Source organism: Bombina bombina, chromosome 3 (genome assembly GCF_027579735.1).
Source record: "Bombina bombina isolate aBomBom1 chromosome 3, aBomBom1.pri, whole genome shotgun sequence".
NCBI classification, from domain to species: Eukaryota; Metazoa; Chordata; class Amphibia; order Anura; family Bombinatoridae; genus Bombina; species Bombina bombina.
In genome coordinates this window covers 1,075,322,729-1,075,334,598 of record NC_069501.1, presented here as the reverse complement: position 1 = coordinate 1,075,334,598, position 11,870 = coordinate 1,075,322,729, and positions in this window count along the sequence as shown.

Below are 11,870 nucleotides of genomic sequence, written 5' to 3'. Positions count from 1 at the left end.
CCTGTGCTTACTTCCTTGCTTTTCAGCAAAAGATACCAAGAGAACAAAGTCCATTTGATAATAGAAGTAAATTAGAAAGTTGCTGAAAATGGTATGCTCTATCTAAATCACAAAATAACAATATGGGGTTTCATGTCCCTGTAAGGACCTTTTCCATTTGTGTAATAATTTATCCCAGGAAGACTGTATCACGGGGCATTGCCACCAGATATGTAGCACAGTCACTCTCCCCCCCACAGCCACTCCAACATGAAGGATAACTGTAGGGAAAGTTTGATGTGATCATTGCGTTCTGAGTTACCATCTTGTAAGAATTGTAATCTTCTTTTCTATAGTGGATATTGATAATAAGGCTTTAAAGGAAGAAGTGAGTATACTTTGCTTTTGTTCCTGTGTATGTAAAGTATTTAAATCGGCTTCTCATTTTTTTTATATAAGAAGAGTTGTTAGGGTAGATACAGTATGTTTATTAAGGTGACTATTTAAAAAGGGGAGGGGGTGTTGCACAAATGTTGCTACTTAAGCAGATACTTTTGAACATTGTAAGTGGTCTCATAAATGAATTAAGTGAAGTGTTGGAAGTAAGTTTTGAAAAGCATAGCCAATATCGCATTTCAGGCCATTATACATTTAAAGTTTCTCATTGGTCAATACTAAAATGGTTGAAAGGTTAGAGACTATATTATTCATTAAACATTTTTTATGAGGGGCATAGACAAATAAGCAGGAATACAATAAGAGAATGGTGAAGGGATAGTGGATATCCCAGGTGTGTGGAAAAGAGTTTAAAGGGACACTGAACCCAAATGTTTTCATTTGTAATTCAGAAAGAGCATGCAATTTTAAGCAACTTTCTAATTTACTCCTATTATCAATTTTTCTTCGTTCTCTTGCTATCATTATTTGAAAAAGAAGGCATCTAAGCATTTTTTTGGTTTCAGTACTCTGGACTGCACTTTTTTATTGGTGGATGAATTTATCCACCAATCAGCAAGGACAACCCAGATTGTTCACCAAAAATGGGCCGGCATCTAAACTTTCATTCTTGCATTTCAAATAAAGATAACAAGATAATGAAGAAAATTTGATAATAGGAGTAAATTCGAAGTTTGCTTAAAATTTCATGCTCAATCTGAATCACGAAATTAAATTTTTGGGTACAGTGTCCCTTTAATCTCTCACTGTTAGAGGAACTAGTCATTGGATTTGATTGTAGTATCACATTCCTCCATGGTCACCCACTGTTTGGGGTCAGTTTTGTGGTGCCAGTGAATAATGCAGACCATGTGGCTATATAATAGGGCCAAAAGTTAGGAACTACCAACTCATATTTATTTTGATTAAATAAGGTTTGCTTGCTAATGCACGGTTGTTCTGAGCCCCATATAAAATGGTTTGTTATGGCTTGTAGATTAGATATGGTATGAGGCATAAGATATTCTGTAATATTGACATTTTTATTACAAGTTTGCAACCCAGCCATGATAGCAACAAATGGGATTGCCAATGGTAGAGTTTGTTTTATTCCTAAATATTTAATTCAGAGACACACAGAAAGGAGATAACTCCTCTACTTGTCTATGGTTATTAAAGGGTACAGATATATTCAGTAATTCTGACTTATGCAAATGTGTTAAAAATGAGAGAATGAACCATATCTACCTATCAATTCTAACAGTACAAGGACAGAGGTCAGGTGGTAGGTGAATGTGTTAATAGAATATCATCTGCAACTGGTGTTATTTTGTATTTCATGTTGCATATCCTATATAATAAAAGACCAGGTATGTTTGTCTGATGCAGTCATGCGCATTAGAGACTGCGCAAGACAAACATACCTGGCCTTAATGACCAGCGCTGATGCGCAGTAGAGACTGTGCGAGAAAAGCGCTGGTCGTTAAGCCCTTAAGGACCAGCATTGCTCTGTATGACATTGCTGGCCTGGGCCTCTCTCTGCCGCAATCTCGCTATAAGTAGCAAGATTGCGTTATTTCTGCATGCCCCACGAGTGGGGTAGTGCAGAAATAGTCTTGCAGAGGTTCTGAAGCAGAGAGGAACATTCTGTGTCCCTCTCTGTATTGGGCAGTGGTGGCATGGGAAGGTAAGGAGGGAGGTGGTTTGGCGGGCCATCGCTGGGGAGGGCAGATGGGACCGCTGTGCTGCAGTTACATTTTGACCCGTGTACATGGCCTTTAACACTAGTACTCTCTATATTTGCATTATCCCTTATTTTTTAAAGCCAACATTTCAGTAGTTAAAGGGACATTGTACACTAGATTTTTCTTTGCATAAATGTTTTGTAGATAATCCATTTATATAGCCCATAAAGTTTTTTTTTTTTTTTGTAACAATTTATAGTTTTGCTTATTTTTAAATTTTTCAGATCATGCCCCAAAGTTTTAGAAGCAGACTTACCTTCTCCAGCTTGCTTCTGTTTGTGTAAAGGGTCTTTTCGTATGCAGGGGAGGGGGGGAGTGTCTGCTCTTTTTGCTTTCCAGCCCATTTCAGTGGGTGTCCCAGTCTAAGCTTTTTAACAGTGCTAAATTGAGAGCTTCTAAGTAAGTTTTACTGGAATTTTAGATCAGAATCTGCTGTGCATAGTAGTGCCTATTACATGCAGTTATATGTAAATTGGTGTATACTGTCCCTTAAAGACAAAAAGCATATCATTTGAAAACTCAAGTAAGAAATTTATGACTGAATTCAAAGTGTGACAGGGAAGCTTCTCTGCATCAAAGGATAATATCAGAAAGGCTGAAATCTTGGCATACATTTTTAGATCTAACTTTAATAGGAAATTGGGTCTGACATTTTGAGGGTAATCTGGCAGTCTTCCCAGTTTGGGCAGCACTGTTATATGGGCTTCTAACATATTTGGAGTAAAGGAAGTTCCTCCATCAAGGAAATTGAAAAGTGTGGGCAGTTGAGGAATAAGTATGGCTTGAAAACACAATGTATGCTTACTTTATAAATTATTTTTTTTCGTGATGGCAAGAGTCCATGAGACACTCTAGGCAACTAGGAGGAGGCATAAAAAAACACCCTATCTAAATCATGAAAGTTTAATTTTGCCTACACTGTCCCTTTAAGGCCTTAAGCCAAGTGGCTAAGGTTTCTACCATAGCATTCTGACTCTTGCAAGGGCCAGAAAAATGGACAAAGAAAATGAAAGTTAAAAATCCTTTGTAGCTTCAACTTAGAATTTTAAAGCTCTCACAACATCCAAGTTATGAAGTAATTCCTTAGAATTCTTAGGAGCTGGACTTAAAAAGATGGAACCACAATCTCATGGTTGATAGTATCTGTAGATACCACCTTGAGAAGAATACAATAGCTAGTGCAAAGAAAAGCTTAGTCCTGAGGAAAAAAATTAGGAAAGGAGGTTTGTGAAATAAAGCTAAAAGCTGAGAAACCCTCAAAACTAGATTTAGATTCTACAGAGGAATTTGATGAATAACTGGTATAATTCCTATCAGAAGTCAAATATATTGTTATTAAATAATCAGATAAGGTGGAGCTACTGTGATAATGAATAAAAACTATGTTAAGGAAATATTACATCAATTAACTGATATAAAGATTTACCAAAAACGAACTAGAGATCCAACAATAGAAATTAAAAAGGAAATTGAAGAATTGTAGTTACTAAAGCAAAGTAATCCTCGAAAGTGTTTAAAAAATATAAATTATGCTTACCAGATAATTTAATTTCCTTCTGTATAAAGAGAGTCCACGGCATCATTCCTTACTGTTGGGAAATATTGAACCTGGCCACCAGGAGGAGTCAAAGACACCCCAGCCAAAGGCTTAAATACCTCTCCCACTTCCCCCATCCCCCAGTCATTCTGCCTAGGGAACAAGGAACAGTAGGAGAAATATCAGGGTATAAATGGTGCCAGAAGAAAAATATAATTTAGAGGGCTGCCCATCGGAGAACACGGGCCGGGGTCGTGGACTCTCCTTATACAGAAGGAAATGAAATGATCTGGTAAGCATAATTTATGTTTTCCTTCTTAATATAAGGAGAGTCCACTGCATCATTCTTTACTGTTGGGAAGCTTATAACCGAGCTCTAGACTCTAGTCTAGAGGACACTGAATGATAACGGGAGGGACAAAAAGAGAGGTGGACCCTAATCTGAGGGCACCATAGCCTGAAAACCTTTCTCCCAAAAGCTGCTTCAGCCGAAGCAAAAACATCAAACCTGTAAAATTTAGAAAACGTGTGTAAGGAAGACCAGGTAGCCGCCTTACAAATCTGATCCATAGGGGCCTCGTTCTTAAAGGCCCAAGAGGAAGCCACTGCTCTAGTAGAATGAGCTGTAATTCTCTGAAGAGGTTTATGTTCTGCTGTCTCATAAGCAAGGCGGATAACACTCCGTAACCAAAAAGATAAGGAAGTCGAAGAGACCTTCTGTCCCTTACACTTCCCTGAAAAGACAACAAACAAAGACGAAGTTTGTCTAAAATCCTTAGTAGCTTGAAGGTAGAACTTCAAGGCGCGAACCACATCCAGATTATGAAGCAAACGTTCCTTTGAAGAAGAAGGATTTGGACACAAGGAAGGAACCACAATCTCTTGATTTATGTTGCGGTCTGACACGACCTTAGGAAGAAAACCTAACTTAGTACGTAGGATAGCCTTATCAGAGTGGAACACCAGATAAGGAGGCTCACGTTGCAAGTTCCAATCTCAGATACTCTGCACGCAGAAGCAATAGTAATAATTCTATTAAGTTAAAAGGAGCCACGCTGTGACCCTGTCTTCTAGCGTTTTCAACATAAGTAAAAATTTAAACGATCTTACCAGAATCCATGCTGTGGAACAGAAACACAGTCTCTCAAGTGTGACAGTTTTGTAGCTTTGCTCCTGACATGGACTTGAGTGTGGAAACAAGCAGGCAGTGAAATTCGTCAACACTGATTGCTTAGGAGCTGTTAGCAGGCAGTCAGGATGGGTTTGCAAAAGACAAGATTACTTAAAACTCCAGTCCCATATTGAAGGGCAGATACCCTTCCTAAGGAACTACTCCAAATCTTCTGACACTACTCTGCCATCTTCCTGTGACGAAAGGCAAAGAATTACTGGGGGATGGAGGAAGTGGGAGAGGTATTTAAGCCTTTGCCTGGGGTGTCTTTGCCTCCTCTTGGTGGCCAGGTTCAGTATTTCTCAACAGTAAGGAATGATGCAGTGGACTCTCCTTATATTAATAAGTAAATACATTATTAGTCAACAATTCCATAAGACCAGTGCTATATATCCTTCCTAAGAATCCCCAAGGTTGGCTAATTGGATTTATTGAGGATAATCTTGGATAATAGTTATTTCCTTTTCATGATGCCTTCTATTTACAAAAACAAGGCACAGCAATAACTAAAATCTTGCCCTAACATATGCCAATATTTTTATGAACAGCTTTGAGGAACAATTTGTGTATTCTCATCCCTTGTATTGTCTCTATGGTGCCTCCTGGTGGCGATTTATAGATTACATTTTTGGCATATGCTTTGATGGCATTGGGAGTCTCAAAACTTGTAGAAGATTTCAATCTCATCGCGATGGGTTTTAATTTTCAATTATCTGCTAGTGGACAATGTATACACTGGTATATAAGGAAAATGGGGAATTGAAAACGGATTTATATGTGCAATCTACAGATATAAATAACATTTAAATATAGTTTACATGCACCCAGTATTTTTAAAGCTTTATGTAATAGCCCACTTACACTGGTTAAGAAAGTTATAATGCAGTAAGAGATTTAAAGAAATTGCAAAAATAAATAAAGATAGTGTTATCTAGATGACAATAAATATGCAAACAAAAGAGATAGAACAAAAGAATGTGGATATTAAATCAAAACAAGAGGGAACATGGATAAAATAGTGTTGGTTACATTTTACAGTGAAGTGCCAAACATTATACATATCTTAAGGAAACACTGGTATGTGTTGACGGAGTGTAATCCCCAAATAACTGCATTTTCTAAATTGCTCATGCTGGTTTATAAGAGAAATGTAAATTTGAGAGATTCTTTGAGAGATTTTGGAAGTAATAACATATCTATACAGAGAACCATTGGTGCATCCAGAACGGGATATTTCCCTGTCTTGGACGCAACAATTGTAACTAAATGATAAAAGAGGATTGTTTTTATCATCCAGCATTGGGAACAAAATGTAAGATCAAAGAGTACTTGACATGTAAATCTACGTTTATCCTATTAAATAAAATGTCCTTGTGGATTTAATTATTCAGAAGAGATGTGTAGAGAAATAAGAGAAAGGATCATTGAACAACCAAATGCAAAATTAGGCCTAAAAATAAGGATGTGTTTGTCTTCTCTCATTTTTTCAAGTAATAGAAAGGATTGTTAGTCCAAGGAGAGGAAGAGATAACAAGCATCTTCTGAAGATGAGAGAAATATTTTGGATTTTTAAACTAGAAACATTAGTGCCTTACATTTTTAAGAGATATTTTACATATAGGATTTTTGTAGTTGTAATATATGACTACAAAATGTTGCTATTGTTAAACAGGATGTGATTTTTGGAGCTAAAATTAAGTATAAATACAACTAATATGTGCTCAAAGAGACAAATAGTTGGTCAAACATTGTCTTTATTTCCTTGGACCTAGTTATATATGTGAATAAAGGTCCTTTTTTAAATCAGAGGCTGGAATCACTTTCTGATTTTTGCTGATATCTTTGGTATTCTCAATTCCTGGATTCCTTGCCTAAATTTGTTGGTGTTGTTTCCTTCTTTTGGATATCTGGAATTTTGGCAAACCTCTTTTGGAACAAAATAGATACAGCTAAAATCTGACCCTTAGGAGAACTAGCTGACAAGCTTTTCTCCAAACCATCCTGTAGGAGCTTGAGAATTCTAGGAATTATAAAAGAATTCCTACGTTATCCATTGTGTGCACAACAGGATAAAAAAAATGGTTGTCAAAGCTTTATGATAAATATAGAACAAGATCACCTGTAATAGGACTGAACACAACCGCAGGGCTTTGGTGCAAGTAAAAAGATCGACTTTATTGTAAGTCATACAACAATTACAGGGTGTAAATAAGCTCAGAAGTAAACTGAGAACAACTGAAACGTCCAACGCGTCGGACGTTTCAGTTGTTCTCAGTTTACTTCTGAGCTTATTTACACCCTGTAATTGTTGTATGACTTACAATAAAGTCTATCTTTTTACTTGCACCAAAGCCCTGCGGTTGTGTTCAGTCCTATTACAGGTGATCTTCTTCTATATTCATTGCCTGTGAATCCGGGAATCAGAGGAGCGCTTCCCCTACCTGCTAATAGGACGTCCCGAGGTGGAGTTTTGAAAGCGGCAAGAGCGGAGAGATTACTTGGCTTACTTTATAGCCCCAATTTATACACTTGTTTCACTAAATTGCCGAACACCAGCATCACCAGTATTCGATTGCTGCTATATTCCATATTTAGGAAGTAAAGACTTACTACATTCACTGAATACATGTTATAACCTGCTTGGTACTGTTTCGTACACGTTAACAGCCTGTCTTTACACAGTGACTCTTTTACACAGACAGTGATTGGATTTACAGCGTGTCATAACTGCATTGTGTGCTTTATATTCTTTATGATAAATACACCTGGAGAACGGCCTGAATCAAGTTATCAATAACCTTATAAGATAAATCTCTTTGGGACAGCACTAGGCATTTAATCACCAGACCATCAAATTTAGTTTTGAGATTCTAATAAAAGAAAGGCACTTGAGAAAAAGAATTCTGATTGATAGGAAGCAACCAATGTAGGCACAAGGGCATTTGAATAAGATCCACATCAGAGCAATCAGAATTGCTGAAGCTTGTTCTTGGTTTGATTGTGGCTATCCCCCCTGGATAGTAACACAAATGTAAGAAAGATGTAAATCAGGTTGAAATACTGGGGAACCCCTTGGGCATCAATAAGATCCTCATGAGGATCCCGAGACCTGGCACAATACTGGGGCAGTTTGTGATTCAGGCGAGAACCATGAGATTGATCTCTGCAAAGCCCAATGCCTCACTATCTGGTTGAAAAACTCCTGGAGGATCACTCCCCTGGAGACGAGAAAGTCTGCCTCCCAATTGATCACACCTAGGGTGTGGATAAATACAATCCTGCAATGGTAACGTTCTTCTCAACTGATAATGCAGGACACTTCCTTTATTGCCAGGTTACTGCAAGTTTGGTGATTGACATAAGCCACTGCTGTGACACTATCTGATTGGAATTGAAGAACATTCCTGCTTGAAGTCAGGCCAACTCTAGACAGCCCTGAAGATTGCTAAGAGCATCAAAATTTTATTGGTAACCTCACCTCCTGAGGAGACCACACTCCCTGCATTGTCTAAGACTCACAGACTGCACCCCAACCACCTACACTGGGTAAAGAAAAGAATGCCCCTGAAAAAAGGATAGGTGAGTTTGCCACCATGGTAGTGACTTGTCTTGTGATCTAACAGGATCATTGTGATCCCATGGGCAAATCCGACCATTTGCAGGCGCAATAAATTACCAGCCATTACAAGTGGATGGTTATTGCTACCACAAGCTTTTTAAAAGTTAATTTTTTAAAAGTGACCAAACTGCCCCCAAAAAAGTGTAGTGTGCCCTTTCAAAAATAAAAAAATTCTAGCATCTTTTATTTTTTAGGGGGCTAAAGTTGGCGGCTGTGGAGTTTAAAAAAAATAAAAATATATGTATATAAACATATTAACACAGAAATATATATGTATTATAATCATATACATATATATTTATATTTACTGGCCATCGCTTCACAACTTACCCCCTTCGCTGCACTAGGTTCTCATGGTGTGTCTGACGGCATGAGAACAAGGCTCCAATTGGAACATATGGAAGCGTGCTCTTCATGCAATGCGAACGTGAGGTCGAGTTTGCATTGCAATTCACTTGCAATATCAGCGCACATATCGCTTTCATGAAAGGGATATTTTGCATTTAACTTGTAATCTGGCCCTTATTTTTTTAAAGTCTATTTAAGGAAAACAACTGATAGAATTGGTACAATTTAAAACTGAATAATCCCTTTAAATAACATAGATGAGGTTGAAAAAATACAGAAGTTCATCAAGTTCAACCTATACAAATCTTAATACTTAAGGACCAGTAAACACAGTATATTTGCATAATCAACAAATGCAAGATAACAAGACAATACAATAGCATTTACAAATGAGTAGTAGATCCTTTTCTAACACATTTCAAAGTTATGTATATTTCCACTCCCCCTGTACCATGTGACAGCCATCAGCCAATCACAAATGCATATATGTATAGTCTGTGAGTTCTTGCACATGCTCAGTAGGAGCTGGTGACTCAAAAAAGTGTAAATATAAAAGACTGTGCACATTTTTTTTTAATGGAAGTAAATTGGAAAGTCGTTTAAAATTACATGCTGTATCTGAATCATGAAAATATAATAAAACCTGAGTGTCTAGCTGATCTTAAATTAATCCCATTAAAAAGATGACCCATTTAACACAAACAATCATATCCCTGCCAGAATTGTATCTAAACCATTTTTAAATGTATCTAAGGTACTGGCATTTACTACCTCCTTAGGTAATGAGTTCCACAATTTGATTGCTCTTACAGTGAAAAAACATTTATGTTGCTGGAGATTAAATCTCCTTTTCTCAAGCCTTAAATTGTGACCTCTTGTCACAAACAATTTTCTTGGAATAAACCGTACTTCTGCCATCTCTGTATATGGGCCTTGAATATATTTATATAAAGTTATCATGTCACCTCTCAAGTGCCTTTTTTCTAGAGAAAACTGACCCAGTTTGGCTAACCTCTCCTCATAGCTTAAATTCTCCATTCCCCTCATTAGTTTTGTGGCCCTTCTCTGAACTTTTTCTAAGTCCGCAATGATTTTTTTTTAGCTTGGTCCCTAAACCTCAAGGTGAGGTCTTAACAGGGATTTATATAGTGACAGAATAATGCTTTCCACCCTTGCATCAAGGCCTCTTTTAATACATGCTAGTATCTTATTAGCCTTAGATGCCGCTGCCCTGCATTGCGCACCCATCTTATGCTTTCCTCCTTTGATTTGCCAAGTCTAGTGCCATTTAAATAATATGTTGCCTGCTTATTTTTACTTCCAAAATGTAGAACCTTACATTTCCCATTATTAAATCTAATTTTCCATTTACCTGACCATTCTTCTAGTTTTTGTAGATCCCCTTGTAAAGCAAATTCATCCTGCACTGACATAATGACCGTACAGATCTTTGTATCATCTGCAAAAATAAAGATGTTGCTATTTATTCATTGCTCCAAGTCATTAATACAAATATTAAAAAGAACAGGGCCCAGTACTGATCCCTGTACAAAAATAATATAGGCTAGTAATTATAAACCACAGAAAATAAAGGGTTAAATAACCCCCCCAATTTGAGAAAAGCTCTAATACGATCAGTATCTCACCACCTTCACTGGTGCTGAGAGCTTCTCCCTACACACTGAGAAGGTTACATCACCACAGGAACATGAAAAGAAATAGACAGTTGTACTAAAAAGGTTAACACATAGCGCACACCTGCATTACTGGTGATCACTAAAACTGAAAAGTCTAATGTCAAAATCCTATATTTTAGCGCAGATCAATAAATAAGAATGTGTTAAAGTCTTAAATAACCCCAGAGAGTGCTAAAGCCGGTCACACTAAAGAGACAGCTACCTTATTTCATCAAAAGTTCCTTAAAACTGCTATAGAAGTTGTATAGTCCAAGTATATGTCCCCAGACTATGTGCATCATGTGTTCATACTAATAGCTGGTGGGCTATGAAAGTGTATTGTAGTTACCTGTCAGCACCTTTGTACACTGTGCTTACCCCATCTGTAGACAACTGCTTCCAGCAGATGGGCTCATCAGAGGCAATACAAGTACAGTGCCAAGGATCTCACAAAGGAAAGCATTCTGCAACCCAGGAATTGGCAGATAAATCACAACTACAGTTGGGGAGAACTGTGGCTCACACAAGGAGCAGCACACTGTAGACCAGGGGACTGGCAGACAAATCTGCATTTCTTCTGGGAGGTCTGTGACAAGATTTTTCACTGACAGGCTGAAAACCCCTGTCTTCCTCTTTATCCTTCACAGGTACTCTGAAGGGGAAATGGGCCTCAGATTGGTTAGAGAACCCCTATAAATGACGAGAAGATCAGCGCCACAGAAATCACCTCACTCCATCTTGGTGGCAAAAAATTGATTGAGGGTTCAGGGTAAATGCTGGGGGGATTTAAGCTCTGGTATGTAAGGGTGTTTCTGCCTCCTCTTAGTGGACTGGAGTGTAATTCCATATACGATATCTCATAGTATCTCATATCTTATAGTTCTAAATAGTAAGGTCATCAGGAGCCTTGCCTTTTAGAAGATTCCAAATGACAGTTGCAATTTCAGGGATGGTTATGGGGTGGTCAGGGTGATCTCTATCTGATTTCAGTCAGAATGGGGACATTTTTGAGATAAGCATTAATAGAACTCATAGTAATATGTTAAAATACATTGGCAATGTCTTTATTAGTGACAAGAGGAACACTGCCAGATGATTTAAGTGTTTGCATATAAAATGTTGTGTTTCTTCTTTTTGTAGAGCCCTGGCTAAATATTTCCCTGCTTAATTGCTTTCAACATAATATATAATGTGCTCTTTTATTAGCTGCAATTTGTAAGAAGTGATTTAGGTCTTCCCATGCTTGGTCTACCTGTATAAAATATGTGAAAACATAAAACGTGCTTAGAACTGTCAACAATAACTAAGAGTGACCAGGAATATTGTGGTTTAAAAACATATGGACCACAACGTTGTAATA